Source organism: Pteropus alecto, unplaced genomic scaffold, assembly GCF_000325575.1.
Source record: "Pteropus alecto unplaced genomic scaffold, ASM32557v1 scaffold8, whole genome shotgun sequence".
NCBI lineage: Eukaryota > Metazoa > Chordata > Mammalia > Chiroptera > Pteropodidae > Pteropus > Pteropus alecto.
Window position 1 is genome coordinate 7,281,081 of NW_006494609.1, and position 15,925 is coordinate 7,297,005.

Below are 15,925 nucleotides of genomic sequence, written 5' to 3' on the forward strand. Positions count from 1 at the left end.
AAAAATAAAATTCTGAAATGTAATAAGGCTAATATCACAAATGTAAAATGATAACGTCAAGATTTTTCAAAATAGTCTAAATCTAAAAACACAGAGTAATAGTACCACATGACCTTTCTGAATGACATTGAGTAAAAAATTTTAAATAAAAATCATACAAATCCTTAAAAAAAAAAAAAGGACTTATTCTCTGTCCCACACATGAAGTTGGCAGTTACTAAAACCTATAACCAAGAATCTTCAAAGACTGAAAATTTTATGTAAAATAGCCCCTTTAATTGAAAAAAAGTAAAGACATACTTCTATGGTGACTCTCATTAGACTTTGTATTCTGAATGTTTCCAAAACTTTTATTAAAGAACTATGGTGTTTCTTAATGGAAGAAATAGTGTTTATTAAAGAACACTATGGTGTTTCTTTGTATAATTTCTGTAATCAACATTCAAACAGATAACTCAGCAGAGAATACTAAAAGTTTGGCAAAAAATCTGTTATTATCATATATTTATTTATTTGTGTGTGTGTGTGTGTGTGTGTGTCTGTGTGTCTGTGTGTGTGTATTTTGGTTGACTCGTGATGGTTCTAACAATGAGAGAGTCTCTTCAACTATTAGTTTATTCTGAATGTTTAGCTAAATATTCTATGGAATAGAAATGCTCTTTTTCTCAAGCATTGGGAACTACCAAAAAGATGAATTAATTATCTTCATGATTCTGTCAAAGTTTTGCTAAACAAAGGAGCAGAATTAAGGAGGAGGAGGATTATAGTACAAGCTTTTGCTGTTCTAAAAATATTGGGTTGGTTTTATAGATGGCTACCAAAAAATTTGGAGGAAAGAAAATCATCAATTTAGATGCCCTGTGCCATTTGTTCCCAAGCAATGATTTTTCAGATGCTGCCAAGGTCTCTTAGAGAAGAACCCACATCAATTATGGGATAATCAGTTATGAGAATAACAGTATCCGAAACACTAGATTTTTTTTTTCCTTTGCTTTGTGAAGATATGTATGTGGATCAAAAAATACTTGTGTTCCATGTTGAGGTTCTTTGATTTCTCAAAAGGAAATATGCTGGTCTAAATTTATGGACTATTTTTGGAACACCAGAGAAAAGACCAACTGTGTCAAACTTGAAAAAATTATAACTGTCAGTGGATCTTGGCTGTTTGGCAGATATACTTTAAGCATTGAGTATACTCAATCTGAAACTTCAAGAGAAAATTTCCAACCTCGTTTCTCATTGTATTAAATTTTAAGCATTTAAATGGGTACGGCATAATAATGCTAAAAAAAAAAAAAAAAACTAAAAAACTAATTGTCCCAACTTGATGACGATTTCAAGGACAATATCTTAAAACTGATTTTAAAGTGGAAAATATTGAGTCTCATCTACTTCTATGGTAAGAAAAATGTGAATGATTTTTTTTTTTGATATTATGGCAAAAATCCCTTTTGGAAACTCATAAGAAATATTTTCTAGGATTGGATAGTACACAACTGCTTGGAATAGAGATTTTTAAAGTTATGCTTAATTCGGTTTCCAAAATTAATTTTTATATAATCATGAATGGAGTAAAATGTCACACAAGAGGAAGTAAACAGGCTTTGCTTGTCATTATTTAATGTTCATCACCATATACGTGACACACATTATTTTCACTTTCAATAAACATGAAAAATAACTACATTTGATATTGAAGTACTATTATGCCTGTCATTTTCCACATAATCTACCATATAAAAGTTTATGGCAACTAAGTATACTTAATTCTTAGATAATCAAATTTTAAATGATTATTTGTATAATTAAAGACAACTTTTTTCCTCTAAAACTACCACTGAAATGTTTTTACCTATTACTTTGGAACTGTAGAAAATTTATGCATCAAAGCTACTATCTTTATGGTCTATGTCATTTCTTTGTGAGTTCCTGGTCTTATCATACTTTCTCAGTAGAAGATTTTCACAGGACTTGGCTTTGGTCATTTTTCCTCGTGTGTGTGTGCATGTGTGTGTGACTTAAAAAATTATAATTTCTCATAATTTGAACTATGATCTTCATGCAGGGAACTACCAAATATGTGTTCTTCACATTTAAACCAAATCTCCATTATTATATATTCATTTTCATTTGTTCACTGTCTATGTAGAGAACACTTACTATCTGCAGGTCTTGCCACAAGCACTAGAAATAGAGCAGAACACAAAGCAGTCAGTGTGGGTTCCTTTTGAGTTGCCTGTTGATGACCTCCTTAAATATCGGCTCAAAATATTGCATTCAATTTTTATTCCTTAAAACTCATCATTTTCCATTTCTACTAGCTCTCTTTCTTAATATTTTTGGTCAGTGCTACGATCATCCAAATGTTTAACTATGGGTTAACTTCTTTATCAGGAGGAAGAAAAGATTTTGTTAGTTTTCTCTCTACACCTATCCATTTTTTATTTCATGTCTGTTCTTTCCTACCATTTTCTAATTGCCTCCGCACACCAGCATTCAGTGTCTTCCCTTTCCAATCTATTCTGTACACAGTTGGAATACTGTTTTTAGAATATCATCTGCATAATGTCACATCCCCATTCAAAAACCTTCATTGGTTCATCATCTATGGAATAAATCTAAACCTGTCATTCTAGCATTCAAGACAATCCATAAAGTATGAGATTCTTGCCAGTTTTATCTCCCATCATGCTCTAATATAGATTTTCTGCTACAGTCAGACCATTCTCTTCACTGTCCACAAAAAATACATAAGCTTCTCCACCTCCATATTTAACACCTCCTGAAATCCTGTCCTCTCCCCCAACTGCCCCATTTTCTTCTCTAACTGGCCAGGTTTCACCCAATTTAAGATAAACCTGTAGTACCACCTCCTTCTGAATTTTTTTTTCTTTAACTCTCAATCAATATTCAAATCTCTCAGAAAGTGTGAACTATTTCACTTTTCTTGGCATTCATCATGTTTTGATCTTTTAGCTTTAAAAAAATGAGTATATTTTTAATCTCTGAAACCAAATTCAATTTCCTTAAGGTTGGGGCCCTCGTTTTTTACTTTTCTTTTGCAGCTCCTAATGTTGTGATTCTGTTTGTCTAAACATTTACATTATAGAAAGTGTCAGCCTTTGACAGATTTAAATGTGCCACAGTCTAACCACATCCTCTAAAGGCTGTGCACAGTGAAGCACCATATTAAATGGTTAGCTTTTTACAAAGAGCACAGTTGCACCCCCTTAGAGCAATGTTTTAATGGGATCTCCTGCATGACCATATTCCTTCTGTTTGTATTAGTTCTCCAAACAAAGAATAACTCAGTGCCTCCATACGTACCATTTACAATAATTCGATCAGTGGGGCTTTCATGTCAGTTGTAGAAAATTAGAAATTATTTCTCACTACTAAAAGTAGTGACTGCAAAAAAAAAAAAAAAAAAAGCCAAGGATTGCATTTTGATTTTATATTCTCTTTGTAAACTGTACTTAGGCATTTGATTCTATTAACCGAATTAGTATGTGGAAAGCCTTGTGAAAGATAGGCTACCCAGACAAGTTTATAAATATCATTCGCTCTCTGCACAAAGGAGTAATGGTGAGAGTTATAGATTAAGGAGAAAATATCAGATGCATTTGCTGTGACTAACAGCCCTAACACGGCCTCGTTCTTGCTCCATTACTGTTTATTATCTGCTTTTCAACAGTGCTCTGCATTTTCTCCAAAGATTCTGATTTAGAGATGAGCAGAGTGTTCCTCAAGCGAGAACATGTTCAATGTGCAGTCTGTCGATAGCAAAGTGTTGATAGACATTATTCGAGAATTTCGTTATGTCAGGAACTGCACCCCTGTAGCTCATAATGAGAACCAGGCACAGCTATTAGGTTGATTTGCCGAGGCCACACTTTCCTCTCATCTGGCCAACGGCGCCAGAAAAGATGGAGGTCCTCACCCAGTGCCTCCCAATTAATGGCTTTCTACTAAGCAGCTTGTGCCTGAAAGTCCCAGATAATTCTGTGATTAGAGTAACCCCATCGCCCCCACCCCACCTCACCATCTTTCCAAGGAAAATAGGTGTCCAGTTGGCTGGTAATGCTTCTGCATGGACTCTATGGGATTTGTGAAAAGATCATGATGTTAAGACCAGCATCGTCTAAAAGAAGAGATATCTAGGCTGGACCAGAGCAAAGACAATTCCCCAAGAAATGGGTTTTCAATAGTTTTACATTAAGGAATAACAGGAAGCTTTATTAGAAGTTAATTTTCTTCAACAGCTTTATTTAAGTATAATTTAATAGCATAAATTTACCCATTGCAAGTGCATGATTCAATGCTTTTTAGAAAATTTATAGAGTTGCGCACCTATCATCATGATAGTTTTAGAACATTATCATCACCTCCAAAAGTTTCCTTGTACCCCTTGTTCGCAGTTAATCCTTATTACCCTCCTGACCCCCATGCAACCACTGATCTGCTTTGTGTCTCTATATAGTTGTCTTTTCTCAATGTGTTATATACATGAAATTATATAATACATAGTCTTATATGCTGGGATTTTTTCACTAAGCAAATGTTTGAGGTTCAATTATGTTGTAGCATTTATCAGTAGTATACTCCTTTTCATTGATGACTAGTAATCTATTATATGTTTATCCATTCACCAATTGATGGTCATTTGGATTATTTCCAGTTTGGGGCTATGATGCATAATGTTACTATGAATATTCACATACATGTCCTTGTGTGGATATATGTTTTCACTAAAAATTTATCTTTTTTTCCCTCAAAATTAATTCTTTTTTTAAGTACCATAATTCTAAACTTTATTGGAGTGGTCAATACCCACAGAAAATAGCAACTGCAGCCAAGACTTTAAAAGAATGAAAAGCTGGATTTGATTCATTTCACTCAACTAAATTCTTTACCTCAGCTTTATTCTGTGTCCAGGTAAGTGTATACAGAGAAATGACATAAGGTCAACTCAAAATGCTAGAAGATCAAGGGTTATGAACTTTTTTCTTTTAGGTGTACAATAGTCCGAAGAATACAATAAAATCTTCTCTGGCATCGACTCATTCAATGCCATAGATCTTGAGATAAACAGAACAACAAATCTATTAAGACTTGATTCTCAGTTTAAATAATGTCTGTTCTAAGAAGTCCTCAGCAAAATACTCTCTATCTCAGAACAGAAAATTTTTGCTACCGACTTACAGATATGTAGTGTATTTTTCTGGCAGGCAGACTATCCCTCCAACAGACTAAATGTTGTGTCATCCCCCGCAACCAAATTCTTATGTTGAAGTCCTAACCACCAATGTAAAGATATTAGGAGGTAGGGCTTTGAGAAGTAATCAGATTTAAATGAGGTCATGAGGAGACGTATGCCCTTGTAAGAGGAGACCAAAGAACTGATCTTGCTCTCTCTCTGCCATGTGAGGATACAGCAGGAGGCAACCATCTGCAAGTGTGCAAGAGGGTCCTCACTGGAGCCTGACTGTGCCGGCACCCTGATCTCAGACTTTCAGCCTCCAGAACTATGAGAAATAAATGTCTGTTGTTAAGTCACCCAGTTTAGAGTATTTTGTTATTGCAATCTGAACAGATTGAGACAGCCCCTTTCAATGACTTTCGCCCTACCCTAAGATGACCCTTCCTTTCTCAAAACAAAACAATACAAGCAAAACTATGGAAATTAAGATGAATATTATTTTGTTGTTTGCTTCTAGTATAAGTGCTTATCTTGAAATTTTATGAAATTAAAAACACCCAGCAAGGTATTTTATTTATTCCCAGTATCTTGTAGATAGTTTTTCAGAGGCCCTTCTTTCATAATAAATATGTTATTGCAGTTTTTCCACATAAAAGAATGATTTTAATTTGCTTTAGTGTCAACATTTTTAATGAGGGCACACATTTCTGAAATTATAATTTAAATCACTAGGAAAATGTGATTTTTCTTTACAAAATGTGTTCAGAACAATCCTTGAGAAGCATAACCCTTGGTAAATTGAAGGGCATCCATAATGCACATAATCACTCTAGTGTATGTAGCTTTAACTGAGGTCTCTGATAAATGTCCCTTGTTTAGTTGGCAGAAGATGCATGAGGGAAAAATATAGCATCATCGTATGCCTCTTGGGACACTGCCTCATGAGCCCAAACTGTGCCAAATATTGATAACATAGTAACCACAGCAATGACTGTGTGATAAAATAGAGATGTCAAAAGTTCTGTACAATCAAAAAAGCGCATCAAATATTACCAACAGGATGTATTTCTGGGACAATCAGTAAACAACCTGAGCTGTGGGGATACCTCTTGGGAAGTCATGTGGTCAGACAAAAGGGCACAGGACAATTTCAGCCATAATCAGCACATTTAGCTTTCAAAACCAAAACATTATAATTACAAAAGGTTGCTGTGTCTCTGCATTCAGAGTACATTTACCTGAGGAATAGAAGTTGAACAAGGAGCTACATCTTGCTGCTGTTGCCATCTTCTTGGTTGTCAGAAAAAAACAAAATGGCATTCTTTTTAGGCTCTGATGGGACAGGAGCAACAGTGGTTTGGGCCATTTGAATGTGAGGTGGCCATAGGGTACTGACTTTTGGTATCTTATAGTTGGAGACACCAGTTTGGAACTCAGAAGAAAAATCTGTCTGGAGAGTTGAAATTTTAATTTATTAACATAAAGATGCTAACTGAAGCATGGCAATGCATAAGCCAGTGAATAGATAATTTGCTGATTGAGGAGAAAACCAGGAGAAAACATTCCTAAGTGTCCACATACTATTAAGAACTTGCAGAGACAAAGAGCCTGCAAAAGCTGGTAGGCTGTCTCAGAAGCCTAAGGAAATGAGTGCGTACGACGCATAGATGAGGTGGGGTGTCCCTGTAGTGCCAAATGCTACAGAAACGTTATTGATGAAAAATCCTGAAAAGTATCCATTTGCTTTAGTAGTTAAGAGGTTGTTGGCAATCTTAACCAGACCACAATGGACTGAGAAGTGGAGAGAACAAAGACAGTGGAGATTACTCTTTCAAGATGTTTGGCTCTGAGAAGAAAGAAAGAGAGGTGTCACTAGTGGGAGGAAGAGAAGAAGGATACTTATTTAGTTATTTATTTAGGTAAGTCAATAAACTAAAAGAGGTTTTGGAAAAGAAGTAGGGAGGGAAATATGGAAGACACGAAAAGAAGAAGGATTCTGATGAATTTTAGATACTCAGCCAGTATCAAGTTCAGGAGTGAGCGATCCAGATGCAAGGATCCCAGAGTTCACAGAGATTAGTTTGCTTGACTAGTCATGCTACTAATAACTGTCAGAAACAAAGCCCGTCACAGATCTACCATTTCATAGCCAGGGCGTTTCCCGTTGTACCACTGCACAGTCCTGTTTAAGCCTACAGATCTGCTGAATGGTGCTTCCTGTGGGTGAAAAGGTAGATTCAGAAATGTCAGTAAGATCTGAAGAGGATGCACTCTTGAGAGCCAAATTCCTGATTTTTGTCGAACAGCTTCCCTATACTGAAACAGGTTTCCTCTAATTAATTTTCAATCCTCTTACCCCAATGCATTGTATCTGTTTCTGCTTACTCCTTAATTTGTCTGCCTTGTACCCATGGCTTTGCCTTCACAATGGCCTTTGTCACACTCTCAGGGTATGGTTGCTAGATAAAATGCAGGATGCCAAGTTAAATTTGAATTTCTAATAAATAATAAGTTTTTATTTAGTATAGATATGTCCCATTCAATCCTTGGAACGTGTTTATGCTAAAAAGTTATTCATGTTTATCTGATATTCAAATTCAAATGGGCATCCTGTTTTGTTTGTTTGTTTGTTCATTTGTTTTGTTTTTTACTAAATATGGCAACCCTATCCCTGGGGTCCGATAGCCTGCTGACTTTCTCCTTTCCATCATTCCTACGCATTATGCAATGGTCAGCTCCTATTCCACAGTCTAAATTGAGGCCCAGATTGAGAACTATTCACATGCTCTGCTGGTATAGCTGTCCCCAAATAGCTGATTAACCTTGAATCACATATATTTATCTTAATGAAGTCTAGTGGGTTTTTTCCCCCTAGATTATGCTTCTTTAGACATGTATAGTTCCAATAAATATCAAAATTTCTTAGTACCCCATAAGCAAACACTAATTAATGGCAGATAAAATCAATAGAAATGGAAGGAAAAAAGACAAAACTGCCTCGTATTTTTATTTTTCCTCGGATAATACACAAAGCAAATAAGAAATGATAATCACATTTAATCCTTACTAATTTGTTGATACATAAGGGGCAGTTCATGCAAAAAAATCTGGGTTGTATCCTCCTCATCTTATCTCAAAGAACTGCCTGGAAGTCAGCAACTGTGAGTTGCTGACCCAACATGATAGCCCGAATAATAAATACAATGAAATAAGGGCTCAGTTAATTTATGCAACCCTGCCCTAATCTGCTAACTCAAGTATATACTAAGTACATATGTGAAAGAGTGGGAGAAGTGTTTAGTCCTCAAAAAAACCAAAAACACATTTTGCCCCAAGCATTTTTCCCCTTCATTTAAAAGTTAAATTGTGTATTTCAAAGATAAATCTAAGCCATGTGTCTCACTTTTTCCCGTTAACAGCAAACTGTTCTGAAAAAGCTCACTGTCATATCAAGGACTTCCAGAATGTCATTTTTATTACAAATGAGAAAACTACATTTTTTCCCTAAGCACAAAACAACATTCAATCTTGAAAATACATATTGTTCTAACTCACATTTCATGAACTATAATAATAATCTATTTTCAGCTGAACAATTTATAGCCTTCTGAAGATACTTATCATCTGATCAGTGTCATTAACAGTTTAACGGTTATTAAGAGTCTACTATGCGCTAGACACTAGGCTATGTACTTCACAGTCTAATATCAATCACCCTGGTAGAGTTAGATTATTAACTAATTTTAAAAAGATATTAAAGTCTCAAGATGTTATGTAACATGTGAAGCAAATATACAAGTTCTGGCTAACACAGAAACCCATGGTCTTTTCATTTTCTCAATTGGTAGTATGTTCCCTTACAGATAAGAAAAGCTAAAGCTTCCCTATTTTCTATGAATCCATAGTCTTAATAAAAGATGTACACGAAAGTCTATTGATGCAGAGTTGACTGACCCATATTTTACTCAGTGGAGAACAATACACTAAGATGGTACATGCATGAATCTAAAAACTAATCCGTCTTTACAAGAAATTATAAAATTCATCAAAATAGAATATACAGATTCTCTTTATTAAGATAGTATATAATAAGTTCTATCTTCTGTGCTCACAGCTTTTCTGGAGGGTTGGGAGTTATATATGGATTATATTTTTTGGTATTATGAGGGTATAAGAAATTCTCAAAGTGTATGCATTACAGAGAGCCAAGAGGGAAGAGTGAATGGAAATACAGATTCTGGATTCCGACACTCGTGGGGGCAAAACCAAGTCCTACCGCTCATTTGCTGGTTATTCAATTATGGGTCCTTTGCTGAACTACTCGGTACCTCAGTGTCTTCACTTATAAAATGGACATCATAATACCTATTTACAGGAATGTTATAACAATTAAATGAGATTATATTAGGAAAATAGTTGGCCCAGTGCCTGGAACATAATAAGCAAGCATCCTGTAAATGGTGGTTGTGGTTGTAGCTGAATAATCAAGCCAAAAACTTTGGCAGTCATAGTAGGGCCATGGCGGCCAATGAGGCGACATTTTCAAATAATTATAGTCCATGAATAGGAAAAGGAGAAACCTAGCTAAGTGTTTGGCAGCATGGGAAGAAGAAGGGGGTGAGGGAAGATGACTGTCAGAATTGGCAAATGTGAAGACACCAAAGGGCTTGACAGCAAACTTGCTATGTATAACAAAGAAAAACAGGCTTTTTACATTTTTGGCCATAAATAAACTCCGTCTGAATATTTCACACAAGAACAAAATAAAACATTGAAGGGATTATTTTTATTGGATTAAGAGAAATAAAAAATTAGGAGCTTCAGAATTTATATGACTTAGACATAGAAATGAGCATTAGCCCCACCAGCCTCTTGTCTAAAAGTAACTATATTATTACTAATGGGAATCATACATCGGAACTTTTAAAAACTGAAATTACAATTAATTGTAAGTTGTGTTTGTTTAGTGGTAATAAAAATCTGCCTTTGAGGAAAAAGTCTGAATATAACCACTTTATTATTTATTTATTTATTTATTCATTTATTTATTTATTTATTTATTTATTTATTTTAGGCAAGACAACCCTTGGTTCACCTCACAGATTGCAAAGATCTTGTCAGCTCACAATCTCTTATTTTTTATTTTTTACGCCTACAGCACCTGATCCGATCTTCCTAGGTGGTCTCCCATCCAAGTACTAACCAGGCTTGACCCTGCTTAGCTCCCGAGATCAGATGGGATCGGGCTTGCTCAGGGTGGCATGGCCATAGACTTTACTTTTCTGTTTTAACAGCAAACTATGACCTGTGACCAAATAAGGCCCACGGTCTCTTTTTGTAAATAAAGTTTCATTGGAACACAACCTCATTCACTTTCTTACTGCCATGGCTGCTTTTGTGCTAAAGACTATATGAACTGCAAAGCCTAAAATATTACCACATGGCCCTTTATAACAAAAGTGTGCCAACCTTTTTCTTATAGGTAGGTATTTTGTCTTACTCATATTAGGCAGCCGTAACAAAACACCACAGAGTGGCCTGAACAAAAGACATTCCTTTTCTCATAGTTCTAGAGGCTGGAAGTCAGGGTATCAACATGGTTGGTTTCTGGTGAGGCTTTCCTCCAGGCATACAGGAGGCCACCATATCATTGTGTGCTCACATGTGGGGTTTTGTGGCGGGAGAGGGGGAGGGCAGGAGGAAGAGAGTGAGCACACCTCTCTGGGAATCTTCTTTTTAAGGACAGTAATCCTATTCTATTAGGGCCCCACCTGAAAAGGCAAAAAGGCAAGACCCTACATCAGCAAAAAGCTTATGACTCACTTTATTACAATATTCACTTTATTGTGGTGGCCTGGACAGAACCTGCAAAATCTCTGAGATATGCCTGTACTTCATTTAACCTTAATTATCTTCTTGGAAGCCCTATCTCCAAATACAGTCACATTGAGAGGGAGGGCTTCAAAATATAGATTTTGGGGGGACACATTTAGTCTATAGCATATTTCAAACCTATGAAATATAATTTAGTCTGAAATATCCATTGTATTTCCTTTCCAATACACCCTCCAGTGTGCCTTTCTAAACACATCTGGAAAATAGGTTGAAAACAAAGTACAGTGGAAACCTTCTCCACTAACTATAAATAAAGAGACTATCCAGAAACCTTACCCCAATGTTACTCTTAGCAAAGCATTTAAGCTTGGAGAAAAATAGAGATGAAATGACTTCTGGAGGGCAGAACAAATTCTTCCATTGAGAAACTGAAAGGCACCTATTAATCCATTCCCCAAATGGTAGTTTTCATCATGTGGATGCCTTTTTATCTTACTGAGGAAAACAGCAGTGAAAGTACTTTGGGAGAATCTGTGATCAAGTGGGTTTTAAAGATTCAAATAAGCATTGATGGGTCAAAGTCAAGGTGTAGGCCTCATCATTCTTGCACTATTTGCAAAAAGGATATAACTCTATTTCTCCAATAACCACAGAGCATTTTAAGAGACACTACCTCATTCATCTTCTGGGTGCCCTTTGAAGTAAGTGTCCCATATTTTATTTCTATTTTATAAATGGAAAAACTAGGGCAGAGAGCAGTTATATGCCTCTCCCTAGAGTGAATCAATCACCAGAGGAACTAAAATAGAACAATTTTAAATCCCTTGTTCTCTATGCATTCAACCACGAATTGGTGTATTAAAGACCTCTCCATAAATAAAAAGTGTCCTATGCTCACTGTAATAAAGTATTATTCACATTGTGATCATGATTTGTATTTCCTGCGTTGCCAATATGGTGGATGCCTCTCTAACTTTGTTACTTTTAAGGACTCCCTTTTTCAATTATAAGGAACATGAACATCAATAGGAAAGAAATTTTAAATCAAAATAGGTTATGGCCAAAGCTCCAAAAGTAATGTTGGATTCAGATCCTGGTACCATGCCGCCTCATGACATAGAAACAGGCTCTAGCACCATCTAGTGGGAGACCAAAGAAACTCATGGATTATTAAGAGGGTTGTTTGTCATCCTTGGGGTTCCCTTCATTGAGACGTTTGGATTACTTCCCGACTAAAGCTTCCTGGGGCTCACTCCCATATAAGCAAATATATCTTTCGTCGAAGTCATTGTAAAAGTACACCAAGGGTTGGACTTGGGCAACCTGTCATAGCTTCGTTCCCAATGACACAAAGTAATAAGGACAAGGACTAGAAGTGGGAGAAATGAGTTTAAATCTATTCCGTCACCAGTTCCTTGGTCTTACACGAATTACCCAGTCTCTCCAAGTGCCCATTTATTTATCAATATAATGAAGTTAAGAGTAGTGATGATTAGGGGAGCTCTTTGATTTAGTAATATATCTAGATAGTGACTCTCAACAAATATTAGTTTCTTTCCTTGAAAGGATTCCAGTAACATTTCCCACATAACTCTGTCTTCTTTCTGCATGTGCCTGTGTCCAAATTTCCTCTTCTTATAAGGACACCAGTCCCATTGGATTAGACCCACCCTAATGACCTCATTTTAATTTAACTACCTCTTTAAGGACCCTATCCCCTTCACCATCTGAAGCACTAGGGGCTAGAACTTTAACATATGAATGTGTGAAGGAAGCACAATTTAGCCCATGGCAAGCACGATAGGCACATAGCCTCGCAGCAAGTAATTATAGAGGCAGGATAAATCCCCAGCCCTAGCCTAGTGTGGCCTAGCCAGGCTGCCTCCAGACAGAGGTAAGTAGGAAAACACAGTTTTATAGATCAAATGAAAGATCCCACTTACTTTCGTTTAAGGTAAACTGTGAAATCTTTTTCCTCTAGGATCATAGGTTTCTGAGATAAAAAGAAGTCTGCAAGTACAACAATGTATTGTTAATTACAGAAAGCCCCTCAGGTGTCCTTCACAAATAAGGAGGAGGAATCGAAACATTGATTCTATCCCCTAAATGGATTGAATCAATGATTTCTCAGTTATTATGTTACCTACAGTGCTAAACTAACTTGGAGAAACTTCATTTCATTATTTAGCTGACTCAGGAAGAGCTTTTTGTAACTTCTAGCTAATCTATAGTACAATTCAACATCTTCAGCTTCTAAAAAAAACTGCACTCTCCAGTTTTCATTCCGGAAAAAAAAAGTGTCTGCCAGCATTTTCAAAATGTATTTTGTGAGGTGCACATATGTTAATATAGGTCTAGCAAAGACTGTCCACCTCGTTGCTCTCCTATTAAGCAGATTTCCCTTTACAGCCTCCCATATAGCCAGCCTCTGCACTTCACGTTTAGAGAGAACAGAATTGCAATGCTTTCCCTGCCTGCTGTACCATGACTATAACAGTTTTCTCCTTCCAATTTCTCCACCACAGCTATTTGCGTGCCTGGTATCCAGTCTTCCTCTGCCTGGGACAAAATAAAAAGTCGTAATAATAAAACACGAGCAGGGGCTTCAGCATCCCACACAATTGCGCTCTCTAGTAATCATTATCATTATTTCCTCCGTTTATATTTTAAGCGACTCGAGTTTACTTCATAAGGAGAGAGAAAACTCAGGGCAAACATAGCAATATCAAGCAGGACTTATTTTGGAGGAATCCAAATGAAGCTAGGCCTGAAGGTCGGCCATGAATTTTTCTAGAAAAATTGTATATCATATTCAATTTTAAAGGCAGCTTGTTATATATTTACCCTGGGGTTGCATTATCAATCTAAAACGCCTGTGTTCAGTTGCCGTGCATGTTCACGTGCCCGGCTTCACATGGGTAAGCCACTAGGTGCCATGTTTGATCTCCAGCTTCAACGGCTCATTCAGTCCTCAATATCATCTAACCCACTCCCTTAGTTCTTTTCTCTTCCTTCTTCCACTTGACAACTAGCTAATCCCTTCTTTTCCCTGAAGCTGACATAGTCCCCACTATACCAACATCACTGCTTTTACATCTTGGTTTCTAATACCATTCTTCAACTTAAATAAATAAATACATAAATAAATACATAAATAAATAGATATAGATAGATAGATAGATAGATAGATAGATAGATAGATAGATAGATAAAAAACTAGCGCTGATTCTAGGTCTGACTCAGGGGGTACGCAAGGCGAGCCTGGAGCATCTCGTAGTGCCAGAAAGTACTCAATGAAAAAAGTTTTTAATATTAAAAAAGGATGGAGCATGTCAAAGGAACAAAAATAAACCAAACTTAATAGAGCTCCAATAGCCAAAGCTGGAAAATTTGAGCAGCAAAATAAATAACATAGAATTGGATTATAACGTAAATATGAAATAAATATATGAGTCCATATTGATATAAATCAGTGATTGATTAAATAGGTAGAAGAGACAAATCTTTTGTACAGAAAAAGTACAAGTAATATATATATATAGATACTCTCCCCTCATTAGGGACTGAATGTCTGTGTCCCTCCAAAACACATATGTTAATATTGTAGCCTCCAAGGTGATGGTATTAGGAGAAGGCACCTTCAGGAGGTGACTAGGTAGAGCCCTCGGGAATGGAATAGTGCATGGCACTCACTTACTATGGACCAATAAGTGAGTTCTTACTAGGCATCTAATCTTCTGGTGCCTTAATCTTGGATTCCCAGCCTCCAGAACTGTTAGAAATAAATTTCTGTTGTTTATAAGCCATTCAGTCTACAGTATTTTGTGACAGCAGCCCAAGCTGACTAAGACATTCTTCCAGAAGGTAGAGCTTAATCTCCCCACACCCTGCTCTGAATGTGAGCTGGATTAATGACTCACTTCCAAAAAATATAGAAAGAGAAAAATAGTACATTTATAATGAAGAAAACTGGCAAACGCTAATTCAAGTGAGTGATCAAGGTTAATATTCCAGCAACAAGTCATGTCGATACCATGTACTCTCTCATATGATGCTATGAGAAAGGCATATTACCTCTATGATATTCATCTCCCAAACACATAACCTCAATTTAATCATGAGAAAAACATCAAACTTAAACTGAGGGACAATTTTTAAAATACCTGAACAATTCTCTTCAAAACTGTCAAGGTCACGAAAAACAGTGAGACACTCACAGATCAGAGGAGACTAAAGAGATGGGACAACTAAAAGCAAAGTGGTGTCCAGGATTGGTCCTGGGTACAGAAAAGAGGCATCCGTGGAAAAAAACTGGTAAAATCTAAATAAAGTCCAGAGTTTATTTAATATCTACGTGAATTTCTTAGTTTTCCATCTTGGTCCCATGGTTTTGTGAGATGCTGACATTATGGGAAACTGGGTGAAGATCATACAGGATTTCTCTGGATTATCTTTATCACTTTTCCATAAATCTGAAAGCACTCTAAACTAAAAATATCAAAAAATTAAGAAGCAAAAATAATTGTTGCTTTTTAACATTTTTTCATCTATGACTTGACCACTACAGAATTTTCCTTCAGGAAAAGGTAGACAGAGGAAGAAGATAACTAAAATGAATATGACGATAACTTTGGAGGATAGTAACATATTTGAGACATAAGTCACATAGCATAGAATTAATACTTTTAAGATGTACAATTCATTGCGTTTTAGTATATTCACAAAGTTGTACAACTATCACCATTATCCAATTCCAGAATGTCTTTATTAGCCCAAAAGAAACCCCATATCCCTTGGCAGTCACTCTCATTCCCCTCTCTCCAAAGTCCCTGACAACCAATAATCTATTTTGTATATTTATCAATTTGCCTTTTCTGGACATTTTATATA

At 36.2% G+C, this 15,925-nt stretch overlaps 1 pseudogene; it reads right to left on the reverse strand.

Annotated features, from left to right (window-relative positions):
- Positions 1 to 10,349: 10,349 nt before the first annotated feature.
- Positions 10,350 to 10,473, reverse strand: LOC112473835 (annotated as a pseudogene).
- Between the last annotated feature and the right edge of the window lie 5,452 nt (positions 10,474 to 15,925).